This window comes from Hemitrygon akajei, chromosome 26, assembly GCF_048418815.1.
Source record: "Hemitrygon akajei chromosome 26, sHemAka1.3, whole genome shotgun sequence".
Lineage (NCBI taxonomy): Eukaryota > Metazoa > Chordata > Chondrichthyes > Myliobatiformes > Dasyatidae > Hemitrygon > Hemitrygon akajei.
Genome location: NC_133149.1, coordinates 38,050,602 through 38,063,742, shown reverse-complemented (window position 1 = coordinate 38,063,742; position 13,141 = coordinate 38,050,602).

Sequence of the window (13,141 nt, the reverse complement as noted above, 5' to 3'; positions counted from 1 at the left end):
GATGTTTCAGGCTGAGGCCCTTTGGGATCCTCCGGCATTTTGTGTGTGTTGCAGTTTTCTTTGCTGTTTTTATCTCAAGACCCTTATGTCACCTTGTCTGTTCATTCTTACCCAGGATCTCAACACTGCAGAATTCTGTTATCTGAAAAGTTTAAACTCAAATGTTGTGGGGCCCAAGTCATAAACCTCGATTTAATCACATCTTTTCTGCTATTCTTTTGTAATTGTAAACCTTGACCTTTCTTCCATGATTCCCAAAAATAATTGGAAACAAAACAAGGATCAAAGGAGATTGTGTCAATTGCCTAGCCCACGTGTACCTGTGGAATGTCACAGATTATGATAAAGGTGACAGGATGCAGTTGAAGACATACCATTCAGGTCAATACCCTTCCTATCAGTCTCTAACAGGCATGCAGTGACACCATTAAAATTAATTAAGGCTTCAATTATCTGGAAAATACCCTAAAAACACAAGTTAGTGCTCTGCCACAAATCTCTCAGTTTCTTACAGTAACTCTGGGTTATTTCAATTGATCTGAATCTCTGCACCAGTATGGAATCTTTACTAATTACTGGAATAACCTGAGGGATAATGAGAATTTGTCTGTGTAATAAGTTATAATTCAGATTCAACTTCTTGAAAGAATGGAAGAAACAGTTTCAATCATTATTTTCAATAGCATCATGGGTATTTTTTTTACAAACAAAAAGTTATAGAATTAATAAGGACTGAGCAGATGGATGGGACAGTAATTTTCAATCATCCTTGGGAAGAGCATTTACCTTGAGAAAGTACTGAGCAACCATTTTGAGCTATTGCAGAAAGTACTCAGATTGTTGTTAGGTAGGGAGACAAAGATTTTGACTCACTGACAATGGAGGGATGGCAGATTCAAGTCAGATGATGCCTGAGGTGGAAAGGAATTTCCAGGCTGAGGTACCTTTCCAGTTCCTTGAAATATCTGGATCTTGGTAGTCTGGGTCTCAGAAACATATAGGAGGACAGAGATGACTACTGCCCAGTGGAACTTGCATTCTGTGATAAGTCTGAGTTCTTGACCTCCAGCTGAGTAAAGACTGTGCTGAAAAATTGAGGCAGTGGTGAATTACCACCTTGAATGTAGTAAGACATCCCAAGATCATTTATGGAAAATTTATCAAAGAAAATTTTACACCACACTACATATGAAGAAATAAGTGCAGATGATCTAAATGTGGTCAAAGAAAGGAACAAAAAATCATAAAATCATATAAGCGTACCAGTGGAGAAATGGGCATTCAGGGCCACCTCATCCATGTCAACCAGGAAGCATATCTACACTAATCCCATTTGCCTACATTCAGCTTGTATCCCTCTACATATTTCCTAGCCAAGTTCCTGCCCAAACCTCTCTTAAGCTTCTCAAATGAAGAAGGCAAGAGAGAGATTAGGAAAAGTGTAGGGAAGGGTTTTGAGAACTGGACAGGCTGAGTAGGAGGAGCACGAAAAGTATCGGTAGAGAATGGGAGTTTGTGATTGGGGTTTGAAGATCTCAGAGCTGGTAGACCTTACTGGTGCAGAAGGATGGGAAAACCATGGTAGAATTTGAAAAATAAATGAAATGTCAGATTAGTTGAATTAAATATCAAGTACATGGAGGAAATATCATAGCCAACCCTAATCATGTTTGTTTATGACATCTACAAATGTGATTTCTTCAGAGGAGCCACTGATGAGTTAGCCATAAGAAATTTAGCCAACCAATTGTGATATTCAGCCAAGATCATCTGACTGAGCATGGGCCAGAAATCAAACCTAAGATAATGCAGTTCTAATGGCTGAGGTCCACCCTAAACAGAGTATTCGCTGTTCAAGCCATGATAGAAAGCCAATATGCTGGTGCCTGGATACCAGTATCACTGAAAATGAGACTGTACAAAAACAGTTTGCAACCTAAGTACAAATCTTACAAGCTTATGACTATATTTTTGGAGTTGTGTATGGATTCTGGAGCACGGATAGATCATTTTAATCTAACTCCTCTTCCATTTTCTCAATTAATATCACTATAAAATAATCGGAACATTTATTATCAAACTCCTTGTGGGATCTTGCTGTGTGGCAATTAGCTGTCACATTCCTAACACTATAACAGCGACTTAATTACAAAAAACTACTTTATTGCCTGCAAGGCACGAGGTTGCAAATCAGCGTATGGAAATGCAAGTTCTCTTTTCTTTTTTCTACCTTTAGGAAAGGATCAAAGAGAGCAGCAGACTTGAGTAATGTGCAAGAAGTAGACATCTGAACTGCTCAAAAAATAAAGAGAACAACTCAGTAGTGAACAGCAGCAACACTGTAAGGTTCAAAAGTTACTCACAATGCTGAAAACATTTTCAGCATATAATGATCTTTATTGAAGCACCATGGACTACCTTTAGCAGCTAAATTGGACATTCTGTTAGCAGGAATCAAATCCTGGAGAGCCTCCAGATCTGCTTGGAATCATTATAGGTGTGACCCAATCGGTAACAATATTTAGGCATTTTATGCAATGATACAAAGAATACACAACAATCCATAATATTCAATGCAATTCCCTGTGGATTGAGTAAGATTAAAAATATCTGTCTGCACTGCATATTCTACATAAAACAGCAGAGGAATCTAGGTTTCATTATTTAAAAGAAAGCAGGTTTTAGGATGAACTCGTAAATCCTCTTTAAATAAAAGATGAGTTTTAGATCAAGGAAGGCAGATGAGGTTGGTTGTATTTTTATCCTCATATAACAAAGTAGAAACATTCTAGTTTTTCATGTCTTGGACTTGAATTCAAGTACAGACCAGAGTGTAAAAAAAATCATCTGCCTCTGCTGACAGTAAAAATCTGATACAGTTTAGTTTACAGCAGAGTTACCAACCTTCCTGAATTGAAGTGAAATCCTCTGGAATTAAAGATTAACATTGATAATATAACAAAGATAAAAGATAAAATGGGAAAAAAACTGACAGTGGAAATTAAAACAAACAAATGTAAGGCGTTTTACCATTTTCAATAAATACTTATGCTTGTGGGTAATTCATTAAGGGCAAAGAAAGCTGATTAACTACTTGTCAGGATTTCACTCTCTTTTTTTAAAAACTTTTTTTATTGTGTTTTCAAATAGTTACAGAATAAAAGTGTGTGAAAAAGAAAATATGTGTTACCCATCCCCCCTCCCCTTAACCCCTCCCTCCTAACATCCCTATTGAAAGAAAAAAGAAAGAAAGAAAGAAAGAAAAAAGGAATGCCTGGATATTAGAAGATTCCCACATGCTCCATGGAGTTCGTAATAACTTTAGTATATATATTTATTTCTTTCCCCAAGTAACCAATTATTTCATCTTCGGAGCGCCTATATATTTAATCCTGTCTTTTGTAAATAAGGGTGCCAAATTTTCAAAAATGTTTCATATTTATCTCTTAAATTATAAGTAATTTTTTCAAGTGGAATACAGCCATAGATTTCTTTCTTCCAACAATCTGTACTTAAATATGTATCCGATTTCCAAGTAACTGCAGGATTTCACTCTGACAAAACATAACATCTGAGGAAAGCCAGGAAGCCATGAGTTTTGAGTTGAGCAGTTAACCAATGGTGACCATCAGTTTAAGGGCTGTGGTGAACTACGTATACCTGTCTGGACACGCCCCCCCCAGCTGACTGCTCCTGTGGCTCCTCCCACAGACCCCGGTATAAAGGCGATTGGAGGCACTGCCCCTTCCTCAGTCTCCAGGATATTGTGTGGTGGTCACTTGCTGCTTGTGCTTTCTTCCAGCCAATAAAAGCCTACCTTAACTCACGTCTCCGAGAGTTATTGATGGTGCATCAAGGGCAACTAATGTTGGAGAACCCTCTATCTCAAGAATGAGATGCTCTTTCTTTTGAATTCCTTCAAAAGAATGTGATGTCACTGGCAATCCTCTATTTATATTCCATTCTTAAATTGTCTCTGAACTAAGAAAGGGAAGTAGTTAAGAGCTAATTAAATGTGTTTTTTAAAAATTATGTATAGGCCAGACTGCTTAGAATGGCAGATTTTACATTTCAGTAGAGGAGTGCTGAGAAAGTGGAAAAGAAAGCAAGGTAGAATATGAATGTAGAACAGGGGGAAAAATAAAAGAGACTGTAACAGTTTGTATATGTGTGCAAAAAGAAACAGACATGAGGACAAATGTGGGTCCCTGACAAAGATGTTGGAATATTTAATGAGGAATATGGAAGTGGAAGAGGAATTAAACAATTATTTTGCATTTGGCTTTGAGGAAGAACACACACACAAATTTCCAACTATGATAGATAATTAGAGGTCAGGTGAGAATGAGAAAATGAAGAAGCTAAACATTAGAGACACTAAATATTGAAAAATATTACTAGAAAAGTAATATTGAAAAGTGAGTTTGAAGACTGATAAATCTCTATATCCCACAGTTTTAGGGGATAGTGAATGTACTAGTTACCTTCTTTAAAGATTCTGTATATTCTGGAATTGTTTTGGTAGATTGAAGGTTAGCAAATAAGACCCACCTTTTAAAGATGGGGAGAGAGAAAACAGAGTTACGGACCTGTTAGTGTAAAATCAATGGCAGGGAAAATGAAGAATGCAAGAATAGAGCATGGTAGAAAGAATAACAGGATTGGGCAAAGTCAGATGGATTTATGATGGGAAAATCATTTTTGATTAATCTGTCAGAAAACTTTGAGGATGTACTGTAAATAGCAGATTAGGAATGAGAGAACCTGTGGATCTGACATACTTGGATTTGGAGTTTTGATGAAGTCTCAAAGAGGAGATTGGCTAACTAGATTACGGAACATGGAATTGAGGAACAAGTGCAAACATGAAGTGAGAATTAATTATTGGACAGAAAGCAAAGAATAGCAGTCTCTTAGGAGCGATGCTTGGGTCCTAGCTACTAATAATTTATATTAGTCAATTGCCTGAGAGAATGAAATGCTATATTTCCAAGTTTGGTGATGATATTAAACTATGTGGAATTGTGATTATAAAGGAAGAAGTAAAGCAGCTTCGGGGGATATGTAAAATCTAAATGATTGTTATAGGTTGTGGCAGATGGAATATAATAGAGAAAATGTGAAGGTATCTATTTTGGTGAACATACATTTGTTAAATGGTGAGAAAATGGATAACGTTGATGTTCAAAGTGAACTAGAAGTTATTTTTATGCAAGTTGTTGAAAGTCAACATGTAGGTGCAACAAGTGATCTAGAAAGAAAATCCTTAAAAGGACCATGACTGTGCCATGTCCTTTGGCCTCGGGGTATCCACCACTGCTTGAATTTTCTCAGCACACTTGTGTAATGCTTGTGCATTAATGGTGTGCCCACAGTAAGTGATGCTTGGTTTAAAGAATTCACACTTGCTGCATCATGGTCTGAACCCATACTCTTCTAATCTTTTTAGTACTACCTTGAGTTTTTGGAGATGTGCCTTGCCATTCTCACCAGTAACAATGTTGTCATCCAGGTAACACTGAGTGCCTGGGCAACCTTACAGGCACCTGGTTCAAGCGTTCTGCCAGAGTGCAGGTGCAGATGCTACTCCAAATAAGCCTAATATAGCGGTAAAGCCCTTTGTGAGTGTTTTATGGTGGTAAACACTTTGGACTCTTCTTCCATCTCCATTTGTAGGTAGGCCTCAGCGTCCACTTTGCTGAAGTGTTTTCCTACAGAGAGTTTTACAAAAATATCCTCTATCCTGGGCAGAGGGTATTGATCTACTTTCAGTACTGGGTTGATGGTGACTTTAAGATCACCACAGATCCTGACAGACCCATTCTTCTTGGCTGCTGGGACCACTGGCATTGCCCACGGGCTCTACTCAACTTAGGAAATAATTCCTTCAGCCTCCTTGCGATCTAGCTCACTGGCTACTTTACCATGGATGGTATAAGGAATCAGATGAGCTTTGTAAAGCGTGGGTGTGGCATTTTCTTTTAACACATAGTTTACCCCTGATATGCTTGAGTTTTCCAATGCCATCCTTGAACATTGCTGTGGCATCATCCAGCATCTTTCTAAATTAGCTTTCAGCTGACTCTGTTGCAGGGGATTTGGCATGCAAACAGTGGATGGATCTCCAGTCAAGTAGTTGTCACAGGCACTTGCGTCCCCACAATGTTGGCCCTCCACATACAAGTTTAATGTGGCTTGTTAGTTGTTGTATTTCACTTTACGAATGTCATTCCCACAGGAATGATCTTTTCTCCAGTAAAGTTCTTAGTTAGATATTGGCAGACTTCAGTTCAGTATCATTGAAATGCTGCTCAAGCTCATTTTGTGGAATGACTGAAAAAGCTGAGCCAGTCACCAATTCCATTTTAATTAATTTGCCATTCACTTCTGGTGTAAGTCATATTGCTTGTTTATTGTTAGTTTTCACATTGTAAATCTCAAGGCTATGCACACCTGTGTCAATCTCATCATTATCAGATTTTTCATCAATAGCATGTAAATTAGTGCTCAATTTCAAACTGCAACTTGACTTTTTATCTTTTTCTCTTCCCTATGCAGCCCTTTATTTTTGTCTGCTTGACATACTCTTTTTATGTGTCCTACTTTATTGTATTTTCTGCAAGTTTTGCCTTTAAATCTGCAATGATCTGGTGTATCGCTTGGCCAGGACGAGTTTCTGTTTAGACTTTGCAGTTTTGTTCATGTTCATTCCAGATGGCAACTCAATTGTGTCTCTGGCTGTGGCTTCCATTGATACAGCAATTTCAACTGCTCTTGTAAATGTGAGCCGTGCTTCAGTTAGGAGCTGTTTTCTAGTGCTTTCTTGTAATGTTCTACAAACTAAAATAAACAATCTGTCAGCACATCATTAAGGCCATCACTGAACTGACAGTGCTTGAATAATTTCTTCAATTCAGTCACTTAAGCTGAAATGGACTCCTCTTCTTTTTGATTCTGCTTATGAAACCTAAAGCTTTCTGCAATCAATAATGGTTTCAGTTCTAAATGTTCCTGTATTACTTTCACAATATCAGGAAAGCTCATCTCAGCTGGTTTGGTTGGAGCAGTCAAACTTCTAAGCAAACTGTATGCCTTTCCACCCAATGCCCTCAGCAAAACTGGCACACGCTGTTCATTGGCTATTTCATTTGTTTCAATATACTGTCCTCTTTGCTCAGTGTACATCAACCAGTTATATCATGTGCAATTGAATGCGTCTATCTTTCCGATGTAGCCAGCCAGCCATTTCTACTTTTTAAAAAATTTAGGATTATATCACCCGGTGCTCACTGTTTATGAACCTGTGAATTGCATCCATCTTCTGCCTTTTTTAAAACTTGACTGTCTCTCTCTCTCTCTCTCTTTTCCCAAATAAACCATGTGTTGTGCTTTTTTTTACTCAACTATTTTGCTGCGCTTTTTAAAAACTCAAACATGTCTTTTCCCTTTCGAAGAAAAAAATCATGCTGTGCTTCAGCACATAGGTAGTCTTCTCAAGTTCATCTTAAAACTGACTCATCACCACTGTTATGTTTTGAAACTCCAAAACTAATCAAAAGAAAAACACAGGGAGCCCAGGGATAAATGTGTGTACTTCACTTATAATCTTGTTGTGTAATGACATATGCCACTTATGTACTTTTACATACTGTACAACACATAATGAATTATGTAAATAACACAATGTTTAATCAAACAATATATTTACAATATTATTCAAAGATTACTGAAATATTAAATATGCAACAATGGCTTTAAGTTGGCAGCATTTAAATGAGATTTATGAACAAAGTTTATTTTACATAGAGAGGGGTAGGTGTCTAGAACATGCTGTCAGGGGCATGTTCCTGGATGACTGGTCCAGAACTCTGGATGTTTAAGCAGTAAGTTAACCACTACAAACATTACTATAAAATGTTCTTGCAGTGGAATTTAATAGCACAGAAACAGCCATTTAATCTCAATGGCTCATCCCAACAATATCTTTTACATAAAACTTAATTTCTTGTATCCTTTCAGCATGTCCATCTCCCTGAATTCCCATTCACATCTTTCCCCACAAAAATTCTATTGATCAACAGCCAGAAGCTGATAGTTTGGGTATCCATGCATTATTTCTGATTCGGGGTCTTTACTCCTGAAATAATTAAGTTCACAATGTTTGAATGTTTATCATAGAAGTTACCTGTGAACTAATAGTCCCTTTGGGTCAACAACCTTGAAAGAGAAAGGTGGAAAGACATCGGCTGAAAAATGGGAGATTTTAAAATACTGTAAATGCAACGAAAGAGACAAAAAAAAGTAAAATCTTTAATGTGTGATTGAACTGCCAATTTGGTCTTTGTACACAACACTTCAACAAATTGATATGTTAAATGATTGATAGACTCAATCAATCCCTTGTCTTTGACAAGACACTATGCCTACACATCTGTTCTGGCCTGCTTCTACTGAAAACCCAATGTCTATTGTTTTTTCTTATCATCACTCTGAGAAGTGACAATATTGAGCACTAGAACACAGTCCATTCTGAACTCAGTGACAGTATTGAGTGTTCCCACTTGTATGAGAGAAAATTCAATTTGAATATTCTTCTTTCTGTCATATGTGACAAGCTCGCTGGTGAACTGCTGTCAATTAGAGCTACACAGACCAGAGTTTAGAGTTCAACATGCATCATTCTTGTTTTCCTACTCACCCATTCTTGCCACAATGAGAAAACATGAACCATACCCTTGAGGCCCCTACCAATTCTTCAGTCCTGTTTCGTGATGGGTTTGATGCCCTTGGCCATGGGAAGACTTGTTGGCATTCCTAGTTCCAACTACTCTCTCACTGCAAGTGGTATAGTTGATAATCACATTTGCTCACTATTATAAAGGTGGTTTTTGAAAGGAGTCAGTCATGTCACCTTGTTTAAACTTCAGCCATATAGCCAGTGCCAATTTGAAAGCAGCTGAGAGTTCAGAACTTATCCTGTTTCAAGCAACAGATCTATATGATCTGGAAATCAGAATCCTGCATCATAAATGACTGTCATTTTAGATACAGTAGCTGCTGATCAGTTGCTCACTTTATCCAGTTCCCGAAGTCATGACAGAGACCTGGCTAAGGACTGACCTCACATATTTTGATGGGCACTGTGAAGCAGGATTTCTCCACAAAAACAAAGCAGGACACTGCCAGCACTGAAAACCTTGCTGCCATAGCAGCCATTTCCTTCTACCCAAACAAACTTTAAGGATGGTACTCTGGCTTGAAATTCATGTCTAATTTGGCAAGTTCTCCATCTCATCTTCAGAACTTTCTATAACGTTACTCTTCTCAATTTCCCAACTTCCTCCAGCTTTATAAATAAAAATCAAAAAAGCTGCAAATGTTAAAAATACAGAAGGAAATAGAAAATACTGAAAACATTTAGCAATCAGGCATGAATTGACAAACTTGAAACATTAATACTCTTTTGCCTTTGACATATGCTACCCGACCTGCCTTGATTTTCCATCATTTTCTGTATTTATCCCAGTCTTGCAAACTTTGGTGATGTTCAGTTCTGAACTTTTTTGCTCATCACCAGTTTTCATCATTCTGTCATTTGAAGCAATTTATTAAATAGCTTTAAGTTCAAACTCTGACATTTTCTCCCTCCATCTTTCACCTTGTTGCTGGCTAAACCTACCTTTCTGTCCAAGCCACAAGTGAATATCTCCCCGTGTAATTTCAGATTTCACTGGGCAACAAAGATTTTGCTTCCTGAATGCTTTCGGGTGTATCATATGGATTTTGGCCTGCTGATCATGAAAATCACTGTGAAATTTCCCTATTGCACACTATTTATGGAAATCATCTATTCTTGTTATTTTAATTCATAACTCAAATCAGAATAACTGATGCCAAGATTAAGGAAGGCATTTTTGTTGGTCCACAAATCAAACAGGTCATCAATGACAGGCAATTTGAAGAACTTTTCACGGGACCAGAGAAATCGCATGGAAGGCATTCAAGGATGTTGTTGAAAATTTTCTTGGCAACTACAGAGCATCAAACTATGTGCAGTTGGTTGATAACATGCTTCAAGCATACAAAACCATGTCACTAGAGATTCATTTTCTGCATTCCCATTTGGACTTACTCCCTGCAAATCTTGGTGATCGATGAGCATGGTGAAAGTTTTCACCAGGACATTGTGGTTGTGGAGAAACAGTATCAGTGCAATTGGAATCAATGAATGCTGGCTGATTATTGTTGGACACTTAAGCAAGAAGCCTTAGACACCGAATACAAATGAAAATCATCAACTAAACATTTTTAGCTTAGTTGAACTAGTGCAGAGTGTCATTGTTATATAATTAAATGCATTATATTTAATAAAAGTTAATTTCTTATTTCTGAAGATTCCTACATGAATCAGAATCAACATCAGGTTTAATATCACTGGCATATGTTGTGAAATCTGTTGACTTAGTGGCAGCAGTACAATGCAATATATGATATATTGGAAAAAAATAAGTAAATCAATTATAGTATATGTGTAATTAAATAATTAAATTGAAATTAGTGCAAAAACATAATAATAAAAATGAGGTAGTGTCCTTGAGTTCAATGTCCATTTATGAACTGGATGGCAGAGGGGAAGAAGCTGTTCCTGAATCGCTGAGTGTATGCCTTCAGGCTTCTGTACCTCCTCCCTGATGGTAACAATGAGAAGAGGGCATGTCCTGGGTGATGGGGATCCTTAATAATGGATGCCGCCTTTCTGAGGTACTGCTCCTTGAGGATGTCTTGGATACTATGGAGCAGGGGTGTCAAACTCATTTTAGGTCACGGGCCGGATTGAGCAAAATGCAGCTTCATGCGGGCCGGATCAGTCGGACGCATGCAAACGCAGCTTTCGTTGCCTCCGTTTTTTCAGCCTGCTCTCATGTGTCTCAGTCTCTGCTATAACTGCAAAGTGTTTCACTTTATAAATTCTGTTTCTTATGAAGAAGACTGCTGAATAAACACTAAAAACCCTGAAAACCTGGTACCTGAATAAACTCAGCATTAGCCATATCATACGCCATAGGCGCTTCGATTACTGGGGCCAGCTTTAATAGTAATTAGATATTATCTCGCGGGCTAAAGATAATTCCACCGTGGGCCGGATTTGGCCCGCGGGCCTTGAGTTTGACATATATGCTATGGAGGCTAGTACCCAAGATGGAGCTGACTATTTTTACAACTTTCTGTAGTTTATTTTGAGCCAATGAAATACAGCTGTTGTCTTGCCTTCTTTATAGCTGCATCGATATGTTAGGACCAGGTTAGATCTTCAGAGATCTTCACACCCAGGAACTTGCTCACTCTCTCCACTTCTGATCCCTCTGTGAGGATTGCTTTGTGTTCCCTACCCTTTCTGAAGTCCACAATCAGCTCTTTGGTCTTACTGACATTGAGTGCCAGGTTGTTGCTGCAACACCACTCAACTAACTGGTATATCTTGCACCTTTATGCCCTCTCATCTTCATCTGAGATTCTGCCAATGGTGGTTGTATCATCAGCAAGTTTATAGATGGTATTTGAGCCTAGCCACACAGTCATGGGTATATAGAGAGTAAAGCAGTGGGCTAAGCACACACCCCTGAGGTGCGCCAGTGTTGATCATCAGCAAGGAGGAGATATTAATACCAATCTGCATAGATTGTGGTCTCCTGGTTAGGAAGTTGAGGATCCAATTGCAGAGGGAGGTACAGAGACTCAGGTTCTGTAACTTATCAATCAGGACTGTAGGAATGATAGTGTTAAACACTGATCTATAGTCAACAAACAGCATCCTGACATAGGTGTTTGTATTGTCCAGGTGATCTAAAGCTGTGTGAAGAGCCATTGAGATTGCGTCTGCCATAGATAGGCAAATTGCAGTGGGCCCAGGTCCTTGATAAAGCCGGAGTTGATTCTGGCGATGACCAACCTCTCAAAGTACTTCATCACCGTAGATGTGAGTGCTATTGGACGATAGTCGTTATGATAGCTGATACTATTCTTCTTGGGCACTGGTATAATTGTTGCCCTTTTGAAGCATGTGGGAATTTCTGACCTTAGCAATGAGAGGTTGAAAATGTCCTTGAATACATCTGCCTATTGGCTGGCACAAGTTTTCAGAGCCTTACCAGGTACTCAATCCAGGCCTGCCACCTTATGAGGGTTTACCCTCTTGAAAAACAGCCTGACATCGGCCTCCAAGACAGTGATCACAGAGTCATTGGGTGTAGCAGGAATCTTCACAGCTGTAGTTATATTCTCCCTTTCAAAGTGGCCATTAGAAGTGTTGAACTTGTCTGGTAGTAAATCATCACTGCCATTCATGCTATTGTGTTTCGCTTTGTAGGAAGTAATGTCCTGCAAACCCTGCAGAGTTGATGTGCATCTGCTGTCGCCTCCAACCTTGCTCAGAATTGTTTCCTTTGCTCTTGGAGTAGCCCTCCTCAAGTCTGACCTGGTTTTCTTGTACAGGCCTGGGTCGCCAGATGTAAGTGGCACAAATCTAGTCATCAGCCGTCGACGAACCTCCGGGTTCATCAGCAACTTTTGGTGAGGGAATGTATAGCAAGTTTTCGCAGGCACGCATGATACGAGTAGTCTGAAAATATATTTGTGTTTAGCTTCAAGCAGTCTAACATAAACAAAAACAATTCTGAGGAAGCAACACTTTCGAAAAGATTCGGACTAACAGTGGTGTGTGTGTGTGTGTGTGTGTGTGTGTGTGTGTGTGTGTGTGTGTGTGTGTGTGTGTGTGTGTGTGTGTGTGTGTGTGTGTGTGTGTGTGTGTGTGTGTGTGTGTGTGTGTGTGCGTGCGTGCGTGCGTGCGTGCGTGCGTGCGTGCGTGTGTGTGTGTGTGTGTGTGTTATACACTCAGCTGTGATCCCTTCCATAATCAAATGGGTTTCTGACACTCATTGGCTCACAGAGGAATATATGCCAATTAAATAAATGCCAGTACTGCTGCCAACACCTGTTAGAATCATACAACAAGCAAAACCCATGGCACCCTGTTGAAGTACACTCACGCAGACATATACATTCAAAACATACACACACACAAACACACAAACATATGCACACATTACATGAATATTGACTTCTTTTATTGCAACCCACATAA